We start from the raw sequence: 16,156 nt of genomic DNA, 5'->3' as shown, positions 1-16,156 counted from the left end.
TAGATGTTAGTTGGTGGTATTTAATAGTGGAATATAGAAGGTGGTGTGTAATAGTGGTATATAGATGTTAGTTGGTGGTATTTAATAGTGGTATATAGTTGGTGATATGTAATAGTGTTAAATAGATGTAGATGTAATCGTGGCTCTTTTTTGTCCTTACCCCTTTCTTTTTATTTTTGTATCACAAAATGCAACCTGACCGATCACACACTCCTGCACAGCAGCTGTAAGCATGCACAAATAAATGTCCTAACGCCTTGATACCAAAGAAGGAGAAGAAGGATTTGACGCCATGATACCAAAGAAAGAGAAGAAGGATTAGGTAAGGGGTATGGTTACGGTAAGGAGTTAATTTCAGGGTTAGGTTATGGACGTCGCAAGGAACCTTTATACCATTAGTTTTGTTTCCGTCCATACTACTGTAAGTGTGACACCGACCTTATTGTTTTGCTTCTTCTACTCGTGCCGACCGGCTCCACTGCTGATGACAAAATAACATGAATCTTATGATCGATAATTAACCCAACTCGATGTTTCCCCTGCTGATTATTATTGACGATAAACCGTTTTTCATTGATGAGCGGCAGTGAGGCAGAGGCTAATTGGGACAGAACGTCACTGTTCAAATCTACCGGAAGGAAACGTGAGTTGCTTTGCCAATGTTAGCAACATTATTCTATTACATACATTGGCAAGCTAGATCAATGCGAGTAAACAGACACATGGCTAAGTTAGCAACTCTTCTTTCTGAAAGCCTCGTCTCGTGCATTGAGCTATGGAATAACTAGTGGGGGGCGTCCCTATAGTCTAAAGAGGCTTCCTCACATTGGGAGCATCTCAATTGTATTTCCTTGATACCCCGAGTGTCCCTCTTCTTCTCTTCTCAAAGCACATTGGAGCAGAAGATCTGAGGATCCTGACTACTTCATTCCAGTGTTCTTTCAAAACGGCCTCTCAGGAAATGCTTTTGAGAGGGTTTGAGAGCAATGGCTGTCTTCTGCGCTGACCTGACAAACATCAGGACGGACACCAAAATATAGCTTTGGTGCAATATTCAGAGGTATGTGGTACATTTTCACAAATAAGTACAAAACTCAAAGCAGATCATCAAAAATGCAGTTGATTCAAAACTCATTTTAAATTGACTTAGTACAAAACACCAAATCAGTCACTTTTCCACCAAAACTTAGTGTTTCATCTAGAAATACATGTTTCACATTGCAATACATGTTCATATAAAGTAATTGCCTTTCACAATGCTCACATTACTTTTGGCTATGATTGTCTTCTCTTTTGTTAAAATACATTTTACTGTTACTTAATCCGACTGTTCTTAATTGATGATCACTTAAGCATTTAAAAAAAAATCTAACTTTATTTGTCACATGCGCCGAATACAACAGTGTAGGCTTTACCGGGAAATGTTTACTTACCAGCCCTTAACCAACAGTGCAGCTCAAGAAGAAGAAAATATTTACCAAGTAGACTAAAATAAAAAGTAACACAACAAGAATAACAATAATGAGGCTTTAAACAGGGGGCACCGGTGCAGAGTCAGTGTGCAGGGGTACAGGCTAGTTGAGGTAATCTGTACATGTAGGTGGGGGCGGAGTGACTAAGCATATGTAACAACCAACCAGCAAGTAGCAGCAGTGTACAAAAGGGAGGGGAGGGGTGGTGGTGTCATTGTAAATTGTCCAGTGAAGAATTTATTAATTTTTCAGCAGTCTTATGGCTTGAGGGTAGAAGCTGTTGAGGAGCCTTTTGGTCCTAGACTTGGTGCTCCGGTACCGCTTGCCGTGTGGTAGCAGAGAAAACAGTCTATAACTTGGGTGACTGGAGTCTCTGACAGTTTTATGGGCTTTCCTCTGACACCGCCTATTATATAGGTCCTGGATGGCAGGAAGCTTGGCCCCAGTGATGTACTGGGCCATTCACACTACCATCTGTAGTGCCTTACAGTCAGATGCCGAGCAGTTGCCATTCCAGACAGTGATGCAACCGGCCAGGATGCTCTCAATGCTGCAGCTGTAGAACCTTTTGAGGATCTGAGGACCCATGCCAAATCTTTTCAGTCTTCCGAGGGGGAAAAGGCTTTGTCGTGCCCTCTTCGACTGTCTTAGTGTGTTTGGACCATGTTAGTTTGTTGGTGATGTGGACCCCAAGGAACTTGAAGCTCTCAATCTGCTCCACTGCAGCCCCGTTGATGAGAATGGGGGCTTGCTCGGTCCTCCTTTTTCTTGTAGTCCACAATCATCTCCTTAGTCTTGCTCACATTGAGGGAGAGGTTGTTGTCCTGGCACTACACTGACAGTTCTCTGACCTCCTCCCTATAGGCCGTCTCATCGTTGTCGGTGATCAGGCCTACCACTGTTGTGTCGTCAGCAAACTTAAGGATGGTGTTGGAGTGTTGTTTGGCCACGCAGTCGTGGGTGAACAGGGAATACAGGAGGGGACTAAGTACACACCCTGAGGGGCCCCAGTGTTGAGGATCAGTGTGGCAGACGTGTTGTTGCCTATCCTTACCACCTGGGTGTGGCCCGGCCTGTCAAGAAGTCCAGGATCCAGTTGCAGAGGGAGGTGTTTAGTCCCAGAGTCCTTAGCTTAGTGATGAGCTTCGTGGGCATTATGGTGTTGAACACTGAACTGTAGTCAATGAACAGCATTCTCACATAGGTGTTCCTTTTGTCCAGGTGGGAAAGGGTAGTGTGGAGTGTGATTGAAATTGAGTAATCTGTGGATCTGTCGGGGATGTATGCGAATTGAAGTGGGTCTAGGGTTTCTGGGATGAATGTGTTGATGTGAACCATGACCAGCCTTTCAAAGCATGTGCTATGGGGCAGTAGTCATTTAGGCAGGTTAACTTGGTGTTCTTGGGCACAGGGACTATGGTGTTCTGAATGTATGGTTGTCTGCTCAGAGTACGCATCCTGGTGAATGTTAGCAAAGAGACTAGGGTCTAGGGTGTCCGGGAGGATGCTGTTGATGTGAGCCATGACCAGCCTTTCAAAGCACTTCATGGCTACCGACGTGAGTGCCACGGTGCGGAAATAATTTAGGCAGGTTACCTTCGCTTCCTTGGGCACAGGGACTATGGTGGTCTGCTTGAAACATGTCGGTATTACAGACTTGGTCAGGGAGAAAATGTCAGTGCATGTCAGTGCATGCTTTGAGTACACGTCCTGGAAATCCGTCTGGCCTAGCGGCTTTGTGAATATTGGTCTGTTTAAATGTTTTGTTCACATTGGCTGCCAAGAGCATTATCACACAGTCACCCAGAACAGCTGGTGCTCTCATGCATGCTTCAGTGTTGCTTGCCTCGAAGCGAGCATAAAAGTCATTTAGCTTGTCTGGTAGGCTTGCGTCACTGGGCAGCTCGCGTCTGGGTTTCCCTTGTAGTCCGTAATAGTTTTCAAAACCTGCCACATCTGACGAGCATCAGAGCCGGTGTAGTAGGATTCAATCTTAATCCTGTATTGACACTTTGCTTGTTTGATGGTTGGTCTGAGGGTATAGCGGGATTTCTTATAAGTGTCCGGGTTGGTCTCCCGCTCATTGAAAGTTGCAGCTCTAGCCTTTAGCTCGATGCGGATGTTGCCTGTAATCCATGGTTTCTGGTTGGGATATGTACGTACTAGAGGTCGACCGATTATGATTTTTCAATGCCGATACCGATTATTGGAGGACCAAAATAGTCGCTGTCGATTAATCGGCCAATGTTTTTAGAATTTATTTGTAATAATGACAATTACAACAATACTGAATGAACACTTATTTTAACTTAATATAATACATTAATAAAATCAATTTAGCCTCAAGTAAATAATGAAACATGTTCAATTTGGTTTAAATAATGCAAAACCAAGTGTTGGAGAAGAAAGTAAAAGTGCAATATGTGCTATATAAGAAAGCTAACGTTTAAGTTCCTTGCTCAGAACATGAGAACGTATGAAAGCCGGTTGTTCCTTTTGACATGAGTCTTCAATATTCCCAGGTAAGAAGTTTTAGGTTGTAGTTATTATAGGAAATTAAAGGACTATTTCTCTCTGTACCATTTGTATTTCATTAACCTTTGACTATTAGATGTTCTTATAGGCACTTTAGTATTGCCAGTGTAACAGTATAGCTTCCATCTTCCTCCTCGCTCCTCCCTGGGCTCGAACCAGCAACACAACAACAACAGCCATCATCGAAGCAGCGTTACCCATAGAGAGCAAGGGGAACAACTACAAGAAGGCTCAGAGTGAGTGACGTTTGAAACGCTATTAGCATGTGCTAACTAGCTAGCCATTACACTTCAGTTACACCAGTCTCATCTCGGGAGTTGATAGGCTTGAAGTCATAAACGGCGCAATGCTTGACGCACAACGAAGAGCTGCTGGCAAAACGCACGAAAGTGCTGTTTGAATGAATGTTTACGCGCCTGCTTCTGCCTACCACCGCTCAGTCAGATACTTAGATACGCAGGACACGCTAGATAATATCTAGTAATATCATCAACCATGTGTAGTTAACTAGTGATTATGATTGATTGTTTTTTGACTGTCCGTCCGTCGGTGCAGAGTGATGACGTCATCAGAAGGTGGGGAGGCAGTGCTTCTGGTTGGAGAGGGAACTTCGTTCTCTGCCGCTCTGAGCCGGATCGTCGCCACGGAGACAAATGACATCACCTCGGGGACCGATGACATCACCAGGGAGACCGATAACATAGCCGGTGGGAGGGGTTTGAGGATCACAGCCACCTGTCTCCAGACCAAAGAGGAGGCGCTACGACACCACGGCTCCGCCCACAACATACACACAATCACACACTCAGGTAGCTCCGCCCACAACATACACACAATCACTCACTCAGGTAGCTCCGCCCACAACATACACACAATCACACACTCAGGTATCTCCGCCCACAACCGCACCATTAAAGATTGTGGATAAATGAAGACGACTCAAGCCATTTACAGATTTGTGTTAATGGTTTCTGTCTGTGTAAGTGGGTGTTGCTTTTCTTCGTAACATCTGGCTTGGAGAGAGGGAAAAGCTGCTTCTGGTCTACTTATTGCCCCACCTATCCTTTCTCTTCCGTCTCTGACACCATCACACACTCCAATTAGAGACAGGCTGGGTGTGTGTGTTCTATTCTGTTTTGTTTCTGAATGCACAATGTGATGTCCTTATGTACAGTTGGTCTAATGTCTGTCTGTGTGTGTGTGTGTGTCAGGTGGGGAGGTGCTGTTTGAGGTGGATTGTACGCGTCTGTCAGAGTGTGTGTGTCTGCGTGGTCGACAGTTTGACCGCGTCATCTTTAACTTCCTCACTGCGGTCGGAAGAGTGGTGTGAAGAAGAACAGGCTGCTGCTCAAACACTTTTTCCTCAGGTGAGACACACACACACACACACACACACTGTTGAATCTCATCTCACCTCTAAGTGTGTGTGTGTAGCTGTGTGGGGGTGCTGAAGGAGGAAGGGGAGGTGCTTGTGTCTCTGTGCAACGGGCAGGGCGGGACTCCAGCCGACCGGCCAATGAGAGAGTGGCACAACAGCTGGCAGGTGGTCGCCATGGCAGCAGAGGCAGGGCTTATCCTGAACGAGGTCCGCTCCTTCGATGGCGAGAAACCTGACAGTTACCAATCCACCGGGTACAGGTGAGCTGATGGCGTCTTGAGTAGGAGTGCTGATCTAGGATCAGATCAAAATGAATGAGAGGATATGGACATCGTGGCAAACCAACCAATAAATCAAATGTATTTATAAAGCCCTTTACCCAGCCTAAAAGTTCACAGAGCAGATACCGGGCCTAAAAGCCCACAGAGCAGATACCGGGCCTAAAATCCCACAGAGCAGATACCCACATAGCAGATACCCAGCCTAAAGGCCCACAGGGCAGATAACCAGCCTAAATGCCCACAGAGCAGATACCCGGCCTAAATGCCCACAGGGCAGATACCCAGCCTAAAAGCCCACAGGGCAGATACCCGGCCTAAATGCCCACAGAGCAGATACCCTGCCTAAATGCCCACAGAGCAGATACCCGCCTAAAAGCCCACAGGGCAGATACCCGGCCTAAATGCCCACAGAGCAGATACCCTGCCTAAATGCCCACAGAGCAGATACCCGGCCTAAAAGCCCACAGGGCATATACCCGGCCTAAAAGCCCACAGGGCATATACCCGGCCTAAAAGCCCACAGGGCATATACCCGGCCTAAAAGCCCACAGGGCAGATACCCGGCCTAAAAGCCCACAGGGCATATACCCGGCCTAAAAGCCCACAGGGCATATACCCGGCCTAAAAGCCCACAGGGCAGATACCCGGCCTAAAAGCCCACAGGGCAGATACCCGGCCTAAATGCCCACAGAGCAGATACCCGGCCTAAATGCCCACAGAGCAGATACCCGCCCTGAAAGCCCACAGAGCAGATACCCGTCCTGAAAGCCCACAGAGCAGATACCTGTCCTGAAAGCCCACAGAGCAGATACCCGTCCTGAAAGCCCACAGAGCAGATACCCGTCCTGAAAGCCCACAGAGCAGATACCCGTCCTGAAAGCAGAAGGCAATGCAGCAGCAAACATACCTCACTGGTAGTTAAAGAACGTAGCAAACATTGAATTGAGGTGAAGGCACCCAAGAGGAAGGGTTTTGTTGACTGTGTGTTTGTGTATGTTGTCAGGAGCCAGGATAAGGGTTTCCATGCAGAGCAGGGCGTGACTCATGTGTTCAGTCGTAGTGTGGCCTGCAGCGCCCCCCAGAGGAAGGACATGAAGCAGCACATTCTGGGAGGACGACCATTGACCTACCACATACCTGCTGAACTTTCACATTACATACACAGGTACACACACACTGACCTACCACATACCTGTAGGGTGACCACATTTAAAATCCCCAAAATTGGGACAACAGGATGATTTTGTGGGACAACAAGATGATTTTGTGGGACAACAGGATGATTTTGCGGGACAACAAGATGATTTTGTGGGACAACAGGATGATTTTGCGGGACAACAGGATGGTTTTGCGGGACATTTGCAGGACAGTGTAGCCAACATGAATAAAAACGGATGAATATCATTATGGTTCCTCCAACGTCTGGCACTGCCCACACTCACTGCCCACACACACTGCCCACACACACTGCCCACACACACTGCCCACACACACTATCCACACACACTGTCCACACATACTGTCCACACACACTGCCCACACACACTGTCTCAAGTTAGGCATACCTCATTTCAAATAGGCCATTTCATCATCACTGTCCATCCTGATAATTCTTCACCTATTTTCCAGGGAAATGTCCTAACTGTGTCTGCATGCCAATCATTTTGTTTCATTCAAACTAGAGATACCAAACCAACGTTCACATGTTCAGGCTATCCTATCCACTGGCAACATTTTTTTTAAAGAGTTGAAGCAAGGCACATAATTGTCCTTCATATGAAATTGCCACCTAGTTGCCATTGAAATGCATTGGGAGCTCATTTAAATATTGCTGTAGCACAAACAGTATAAATGCCTTCACTACTATTTTCTCCAGCATTCTAAGTTGGGCCCTCCTGTAATGCTTTTTAAAAGGTGTTTTCATGTTAATAGCTTCAAATGTTTCAGCTTTAAATAGTTTCCGCTGCAAATAGTCTGGGTAGCCATTTGATTAGATGTTCAGGAGTCTTATGACTTGGGGGTAGAAGCTGTTTAGAAGCCTCTTGGACCTATACTTGGCGCTCCGGCACCGCTTGCCGAGCGGTAGCAGAGAGAACAGTCTACAGTATGACTAGGGTGGCTGGAGTCTGATAAATTTTAGGGCCTTCCTCTGACACCGCCTGGTGTAGAGATCCTGGATGGCAGGAAGCTTAGCCCCAGTGATGTACTGGGCCGTTCGCTCTACCCTCTGTTATGCCTTGCGGTCGGAGGCCGAGCAGTTACCGTAAACCCCAGGAAGTGTAGCTGTTGCCTTGGCAGGAACTAATGGGGATCCATAATAAACCCCAGGAAGAGTAGCTGCTGCCTTGGCAGGAACTAATGGGGATCCATAATAAACCCCAGGAAGAGTAGCTGTTGCCTTGGCAGGAACTAATGGGGATCCATAATAAACCCCAGGAGGAGTAGCTGCTGCCTTGGCAGGAACTAATGGGGATCCATAATAAACCCAGGAAGAGTAGCTGTTGCCTTGGCAGGAACTAATGGGGATCCATAATAAACCCCAGGAGGAGTAGCTGCTGCCTTGGCAGGAACTAATGGGGATCCATAATAAACCCCAGGAAGAGTAGCTGTTGCCTTGGCAGGAACTAATGGGGATCCATAATAAACCCCAGGAGGAGTAGCTGTTGCCTTGGCAGGAACTAATGGGGATCCATAATAAACCCCAGGAGGAGTAGCTGCTGCCTTGGCAGGAACTAATGGGGATCCATAATAAACCCAGGAAGAGTAGCTGTTGCCTTGGCAGGAACTACTGGGGGATCCATAATAAACCCCAGGAAGAGTAGCTGCTGCCTTGGCAGGAACTAATCGGGATCCATAATAAAAACAAATACAAACAATAATTATTTTTTATTTAACTAGGCAGGTCAGTTAAGAACAAATTCTTATTTACAATGATTCGATGATCGGAGATTCGATCTAGCAATCTTTTGGGTACTGGCCCAACGCTTTAACCACTAGGCTCCCTGCCGCCCCAAATAATCAAGGGTCAAAACAACCACACATTGAACATTAACAATAAGCATAGAGGACATGGTGGTCTGTCAGACACTGTCCCTCATCTTATGGCAGACAGCAATGTAGTGCGCTGCCAATCCACAGCTCTGCATCCTTCCCCCAATAGGGGGATACGTTTTATATTTTTGACAGTCACACAAGTTCTAAAAGAATAAAGACATTTCAAATGTCATTATGTCTTTATACAGTGTTGTAACTCTCTCTCTCTTTCTCTACAGGGGTTTTCTCTCGAATTCTAATCATCCCGTCAGGCTGGTTCAGGACTTTCTGGTTCAGGCCCTGGAGAGGGAATGGCCTGTCTCCATGGTTACAGAGCACCTCCCCCTGCTCATACACTCCTCCCCCCAGAGACTAAATGCATGTTGCCCTGAGATACAAGACACACATACACATTGCTACTGGCTACACCCCTCCCACACACACACCACTTCACACACACCCTCAGATGATCACAAACACATAGACACTCTACTGGCAGACACACACATAACCTACGACTCAGAGGATGAGGGAAGGGAGAGAGAGTGTAGCAGCCATTTTAAGGAGTGTGTAGGTGAGGGAGAGGAGTGTGTAGGTGAGGGAGAGGAGTGTGTAGGTGAGGGAGAGGAGTGTGTAGGTGAGGGAGAGGAGTGTGTAGGTGAGGGAGAGGAGTGTGTAGGTGTTGGGGGATACGTGCTGCGTCCTTCTCTACTGCCTCAGGTGGAGATACTGAGAGAGGAGAGAGAACACAGAGAGAGAGAGGAGGTTCTGCATGGTGTGAGCGGCCTAGTCTTTCAGAGAGTTCACATCAGTCCCTGGTCCCCCCCTGCCTTCCACGAGCTCCTCCTCTGGGGAGCATGGCCCAAAGCCTCTCAGTCAATCCCTGACCTGGGGCGGAGTTTGGAGCGTCTGCTGACCCCCTATGGGCTTTCCCTGGCTGAGGAGCAGGGGTCTCTGTGGCTGGCAGCCGAGCCGATGGGACGGCTAGGCCGGCTGTGGGCTGATGACCTCACTGATGGCGTCAGTGTGTGTCTGAACCTTGACCTTCTGGCGTCACTGGTCTACTCCCTACCTGACTGGCGCCTGCTCTGGTCACCTGACCCCCGCTTCCTTAACCACTTCCTGCTCCGCCCATTGCCAGAGCAACCGTTCCATCCCTTCTCCCTGTTTCCACAGAGCTTTGTTTATGACATCAGCTTCTGGGCGGGGCCAGACTGGCAGGAGGCAGCGTTTCATGCTCTAGTCAGGGAGGCCAGTAGAGAGATGGTAGAGAACGTTACGCTCATCGACACCTACACACCCAACACACAGACCGACACACACCCTGACGTAACACACACCTACACAACCAACACACTGACCGACACACACCCTGACGTAACACACACCTACACACAGACCGACACACACCCTGACGTAACACACACCTACACACCCAACACACAGACCGACACACACCCTGACGTAACACACACCTACACACCCAACACACAGACCGACACACACGCTGACGTAACACACACCTACACACAGACCGACACACACCCTGATGTAACACACACCTGCACACCCTACACACAGACCGACACACACCCTGACGTACCACACACCTACACACCCTACACACAGACCGACACACACCCTGACGTAACACACACCAGCTACTGTTACAGACTCACCTATCGCTCACACACACATGCCCTCTCACACACACGCGCGCTCAAACTCCACACACACCTGCAAAGCCTGCTGTCCACACGCATGCATCTCACCGTCAGGTAGTGTCTGTCTGTCTGTGAGAGATGAGTGCAGTGTTGTAATATGCTGTTGGTGTCCGGATGGTGTTGATGTCAGGATGGTGTTGGTGTGAGGATGGTGTTGATGTCAGGATGGTGTTGGTGTCAGGATGGTGTTGATGTCGTGTTGATGTCAGGATGGTGTTGGTGTTGTGTTGATGTCAGGATGGTGTTGGTGTTGTGTTGATGTCAGGATGGTGTTGGTGTCAGGATGGTGTTGGTGTTGTGTTGTGGAATGATGTTTGTGTCATTGGCCTCCACACTTACCCTGTAATGTCAAAGTGGAATGATGTTTTTCAAAATTTTTACAAATTAATAAAAAATGAAAAACTGAAATGTCATGAGTCAATCAGTATTCAACCCCTTTGTTATGGCAAATCTAAATACGTTCAGGAGTACACATTTGCTTAATAAGTCACATAATAAGTTCCACATAAGTGGGCTCCCTAGTGGTGCAGTGGTCTCAGGGACTGCATCTCAATGCTAGTGGTGCAGTGGTCTCAGGGACTACATCTCAATGCTAGTGGTGCAGTGGTCTCAGGGACTGCATCTCAATGCTAGTGGTGCAGTGGTCTCAGGGACTGCATCTCAATGCTAGTGGTGCAGTGGTCTCAGGGACTGCATCTCAACACTAGTGGTGCAGTGGTCTCAGGGACTGCATCTCAATGCTAGTGGTGCAGTGGTCTCAGGGACTACATCTCAACACTATAGGGCTCCCAAGTGGTGCAACGGTCTCAGGGACTGCATCTCAACGCTAGTGGTGCAGCGGTCTCAGGGACTGCATCTCAACGCTAGAGGGCTCCCTAGTGATGCAGCGGTCTCAGGGACTGCATCTCAATGCTAGTGGTGCAGTGGTCTCAGGGACTGCATCTCAACGCTAGAGGGCTCCCTAGTGATGCAGCGGTCTCAGGGACTGCATCTCAATGCTAGTGGTGCAGTGGTCTCAGGGACTGCATCTCAACGCTAGAGGGCTCCCTAGTGGTGCAGCGGTCTCAGGGACTGCATCTCAACGCTAGAGGGCTCCCTAGTGATGCAGCGGTCTCAGGGACTGCATCTCAATGCTGGTGGGCTCCCTAGTGGTTCAGCGGTCTCAGGGACTGCATCTCAACGCTAGTGGTGCAGCGGTCTCAGGGACTACATCTCAACGCTAGTGGTGCAGCGGTCTCAGGGACTGCATCTCAACGCTAGAGGGCTCCCTAGTGGTGCAGCGGTCTCAGGGACTGCATCTCAACGCTAGAGGGCTCCCTAGTGGTGCAGCGGTCTCAGGGACTGCATCTCAACGCTAGTGGGCTCCCTAGTGGTGCAGCGGTCTCAGGGACTGCATCTCAACGCTAGAGGGCTCCCTAGTGGTGCAACGGTCTCAGGGACTGCATCTCAAAGCTAGAGGGCTCCCTAGTGATGCAGCGGTCTCAGGGACTGCATCTCAACGCTAGTGGTGCAGCGGTCTCAGGGACTGCATCTCAACGCTGGTGGGCTCCCTAGGGGTGCAGCGGTCTCAGGGACTGCATCTCAATGCTAGTGGTGCAGTGGTCTCAGGGACTGCATCTCAACGCTATAGGGCTCCCTAGTTGTGCAGCGGTCTCAGGGACTGCATCTCAACGCTAGAGGGCTCCCTAGTGATGCAGCGGTCTCAGGGACTGCATCTCAATGCTAGAGGGCTCCCTAGTGGTGCAGCGGTCTCAGGGACTGCATCTCAACGCTATAGGGCTCCCTAGTGGTGCAGCGGTCTCAGGGACTGCATCTCAACACTATAGGGCTCCCTAGTGGTGCAGCGGTCTCAGGGACTGCATCTCAACGCTATAGGGCTCCCTAGTGGTGCAGCGTTCTCAGGGACTGCATCTCAATGCTAGTGGTGCAGCGGTCTCAGGGACTACATCTCAACACTAGTGGTGCAGTGGTCTCAGGGACTGCATCTCAATGCTAGTGGTGCAGTGGTCTCAGGGACTACATCTCAACACTATAGGGCTCCCAAGTGGTGCAACGGTCTCAGGGACTGCATCTCAACGCTAGTGGTGCAGCGGTCTCAGGGACTGCATCTCAACGCTGAGGGCTCCCTAGTGATGCAGCGGTCTCAGGGACTGCATCTCAATGCTAGTGGTGCAGTGGTCTCAGGGACTGCATCTCAGCTAGAGGGCTCCCTAGTGATGCAGCGGTCTCAGGGACTGCATCTCAATGCTAGTGGTGCAGTGGTCTCAGGGACTGCATCTCAACGCTAGAGGGCTCCCTAGTGGTGCAGCGGTCTCAGGGACTGCATCTCAACGCTAGAGGGCTCCCTAGTGATGCAGCGGTCTCAGGGACTGCATCTCAATGCTGGTGGGCTCCCTAGTGGTTCAGCGGTCTCAGGGACTGCATCTCAACGCTAGTGGTGCAGCGGTCTCAGGGACTACATCTCAACGCTAGTGGTGCAGCGGTCTCAGGGACTGCATCTCAACGCTAGAGGGCTCCCTAGTGGTGCAGCGGTCTCAGGGACTGCATCTCAACGCTAGAGGGCTCCCTAGTGGTGCAGCGGTCTCAGGGACTGCATCTCAACGCTAGTGGGCTCCCTAGTGGTGCAGCGGTCTCAGGGACTGCATCTCAACGCTAGAGGGCTCCCTAGTGGTGCAACGGTCTCAGGGACTGCATCTCAAAGCTAGAGGGCTCCCTAGTGATGCAGCGGTCTCAGGGACTGCATCTCAACGCTAGTGGTGCAGCGGTCTCAGGGACTGCATCTCAACGCTGGTGGGCTCCCTAGGGGTGCAGCGGTCTCAGGGACTGCATCTCAATGCTAGTGGTGCAGTGGTCTCAGGGACTGCATCTCAACGCTATAGGGCTCCCTAGTTGTGCAGCGGTCTCAGGGACTGCATCTCAACGCTAGAGGGCTCCCTAGTGATGCAGCGGTCTCAGGGACTGCATCTCAATGCTAGAGGGCTCCCTAGTGGTGCAGCGGTCTCAGGGACTGCATCTCAACGCTATAGGGCTCCCTAGTGGTGCAGCGGTCTCAGGGACTGCATCTCAACACTATAGGGCTCCCTAGTGGTGCAGCGGTCTCAGGGACTGCATCTCAACGCTGGGCTCCCTAGTGGTGCAGCGGTCTCAGGGACTGCATCTCAACGCTAGAGGGCTCCCTAGTGGTGCAGCGTTCTCAGGGACTGCATCTCAACACTAGTGGTGCAGTGGTCTCAGGGACTGCATCTCAAAGCTAGTGGTGCAGTGGTCTCAGGGACTGCATCTCAAAGCTAGTGGTGCAGCGGTTTCAGGGACTGCATCTCAACCCTAGAGGTGTCACTACAGTCCCTGGTTTGAATCTAGGCTGTATTACATCCGGCCGTGATAGGGAGTCCCATAGGAATGGGTGGCCAATATTAAACTGGTCCTGAACATCTCTACATTTTAGAGCATTGTATTTGGTGCTAACCATTCTCTAAGACTTAGACCGCAATTGAATTTGGTAATGAATAGTGTGGCTGTTGAGCAAGTTGAAGGAGGGTAAATGCTGGTGTTATCTTAGATTGTAAACTGTCATGTTCAAAACATGTACAAGCGATTTGGAAACTATTCAAACCCTTTGACACTCTCTACATTTTGTTACATTACAGCCTTTTTCGAAAATGTATTAAATTGTTTTCACCCCCTCATCAATCTAGATACATAATACAATACCCCATAACGACAAAGAATAAAAATAAAAAAAGGTTTTTAGAAATGTCTGCACATATAAAATATCACATTTACATAAGTATTCAGACCCTTTACTCAGTACTTGTTGAAGCACCTTTGGCAGTGATTACAACCGTGAGTATTATTGGGTATAACTCTACAAGCTTGGCACAATTTGGGGAGTTTCTCCCATTCTTCTCTGCAGATCCTCTCAAGCTCTGTCAGGTTGGAAGGGGAGTGTTGCTGCACAGCTATTTTCAGGTCTCTCCAAAGATGTTTCGATTGGGATCAAGTCCAGACTCTGGCTGGGCCACTCAAGGACATTCAGAGACTTTTCCCTAGCCACTCCTGTGTCGTCTTGTCTGTGTGCTTAGGGTCATTGGCAGCTGAACCTTTGCCCAAGTCGGAAGGCCCTGAGCGCTCTGGAGCAGGTTTTCATCAAGGATCTCTGTACTTGGATGCTGCCACCACCATGCTTCACCGTATGAATGGTGCCAGGTTTCCTCCAGATGTGACGCTTGGCATTCAGGCCAAAGAGTTCGATCTTGGTTTCATCAGACTAGAGAATCTTGTTTCTCATGGTCTGAGAGTCTTTAGGTGCCTTTTGGCGAACTCCAAGCGGGCTGTCATGTGTGTTTTACTGTAGAGTGGCTTCCGTCTGGCCAGTCTACCATAAAGGCCTGATTGCTGGAGTGCTGCTGAGATGGTTGTCCTTCTGTAAGGTTCTCCCATCTCCACAGAGAAACTGGAGCTCTGTCAGAGTGACCATCAGGTTCTTGGCAGTGGTGTAAAGTACTTAAGTAGTACTTGAAAGTATTTTTACTTAAAACCGGATCAGTGGGACGCTAGCCAACATCCAGTGAAATTGTGCGAAATTCAAAATCCAAAATTGGTAATATTAAACATTCATGAAAATACAAGTGTTACACATCAGTTAAAAGATTAACTTCTTGTAAGGGAATACCCCCCTGAAGTGGACAAAAATGAATGGGAAGTCATTGGCATCGGACAAACCATATACACATTGGCCAATACCACCCGATTCGGCGTTGATTCGTGCAAAGTGTATTGCAACTGCCATATGGCGATTGCCTATTGTAACACTTTAAAAATTCAACAGGTGGCGAATTCGCTCCACCATGGTTTTTCATATTGGGAAATGGCACCCAAGTCAACATCCAAAAGCAAAATTTTGAAAAAATGATTTTTTGTCAAAAACTTATCACCCCTTAAAAAAGTGCTTTCTGGACCGTTTTTCGAAATTCTTTCGATTTTTTTGTCAATTACACATGTGTAAGAACTGTATGAATATACTTTTGTCCAATTTTATCATCATATATTTTTTTTTTTTTACATGGGCATAAGTAATATGTTTTGTCCATTTTCAATATGATTTCATAGGAAGTCAAAAGTCAAAAGTCAAAAATGTCAAAATTTTGTAAAAACTTCACACACCCTTAAAAGTGCTTTCTGGACCGTTTTTTGTAATTTTGTGTCAATTACACACGTATAAGAACTGTATCAACATACTTTAGTTGTATTCTACCATATGAAATTTGACATGCTCAAAAATGCAAAATTGACTGGCCTGATGAACACAGGATGGCCGAGCAGTGATAGTTGTTCCTTTCCATCACTCGTTGTGTTGATTTCATCATGTCCATTTGGTGATGTCTTTTCACATACAATCATATTGCAAGTGCACGTGCATTTGCAATATGGTTCAATGGGCATTTACCATATGAAATTTGACATGCTCAAAAATCATGCAGAAATGCAAAATTGACTGGCCAGATGAACTCGGGATGGCCTGGCAGTGATAGTTGCTCCTTTCCATCGCTCGTTGTGTTGACTTCATCCTGTCCATTTTGTGATGTCTTTTCACATACAATCATATTGCAAGTGCACGTGCATTTGCAATATGGTTCAATGAGCATTTACCATATGAAATTTGACATGCTCAAAAATGCTAAATTGACTGGCCTGATGAACACAGGATGGCCGAGCAGTGATAGTTGTTCCTTT

The 16,156-nt window shown here is 48.2% G+C and overlaps 1 pseudogene; it reads left to right on the top strand.

Moving 5' to 3' along the window:
- Positions 1-4,566: 4,566 nt before the first annotated feature.
- On the top strand, positions 4,567-10,115 carry LOC121838643 (annotated as a pseudogene).
- The last annotated feature ends 6,041 nt before the right edge of the window (positions 10,116-16,156 follow it).

This window comes from Oncorhynchus tshawytscha, unplaced genomic scaffold (assembly GCF_018296145.1).
Source record: "Oncorhynchus tshawytscha isolate Ot180627B unplaced genomic scaffold, Otsh_v2.0 Un_contig_6301_pilon_pilon, whole genome shotgun sequence".
In the NCBI taxonomy this organism is placed as follows: domain Eukaryota; kingdom Metazoa; phylum Chordata; class Actinopteri; order Salmoniformes; family Salmonidae; genus Oncorhynchus; species Oncorhynchus tshawytscha.
This window is presented reverse-complemented; position numbering and strand designations above follow the sequence as displayed.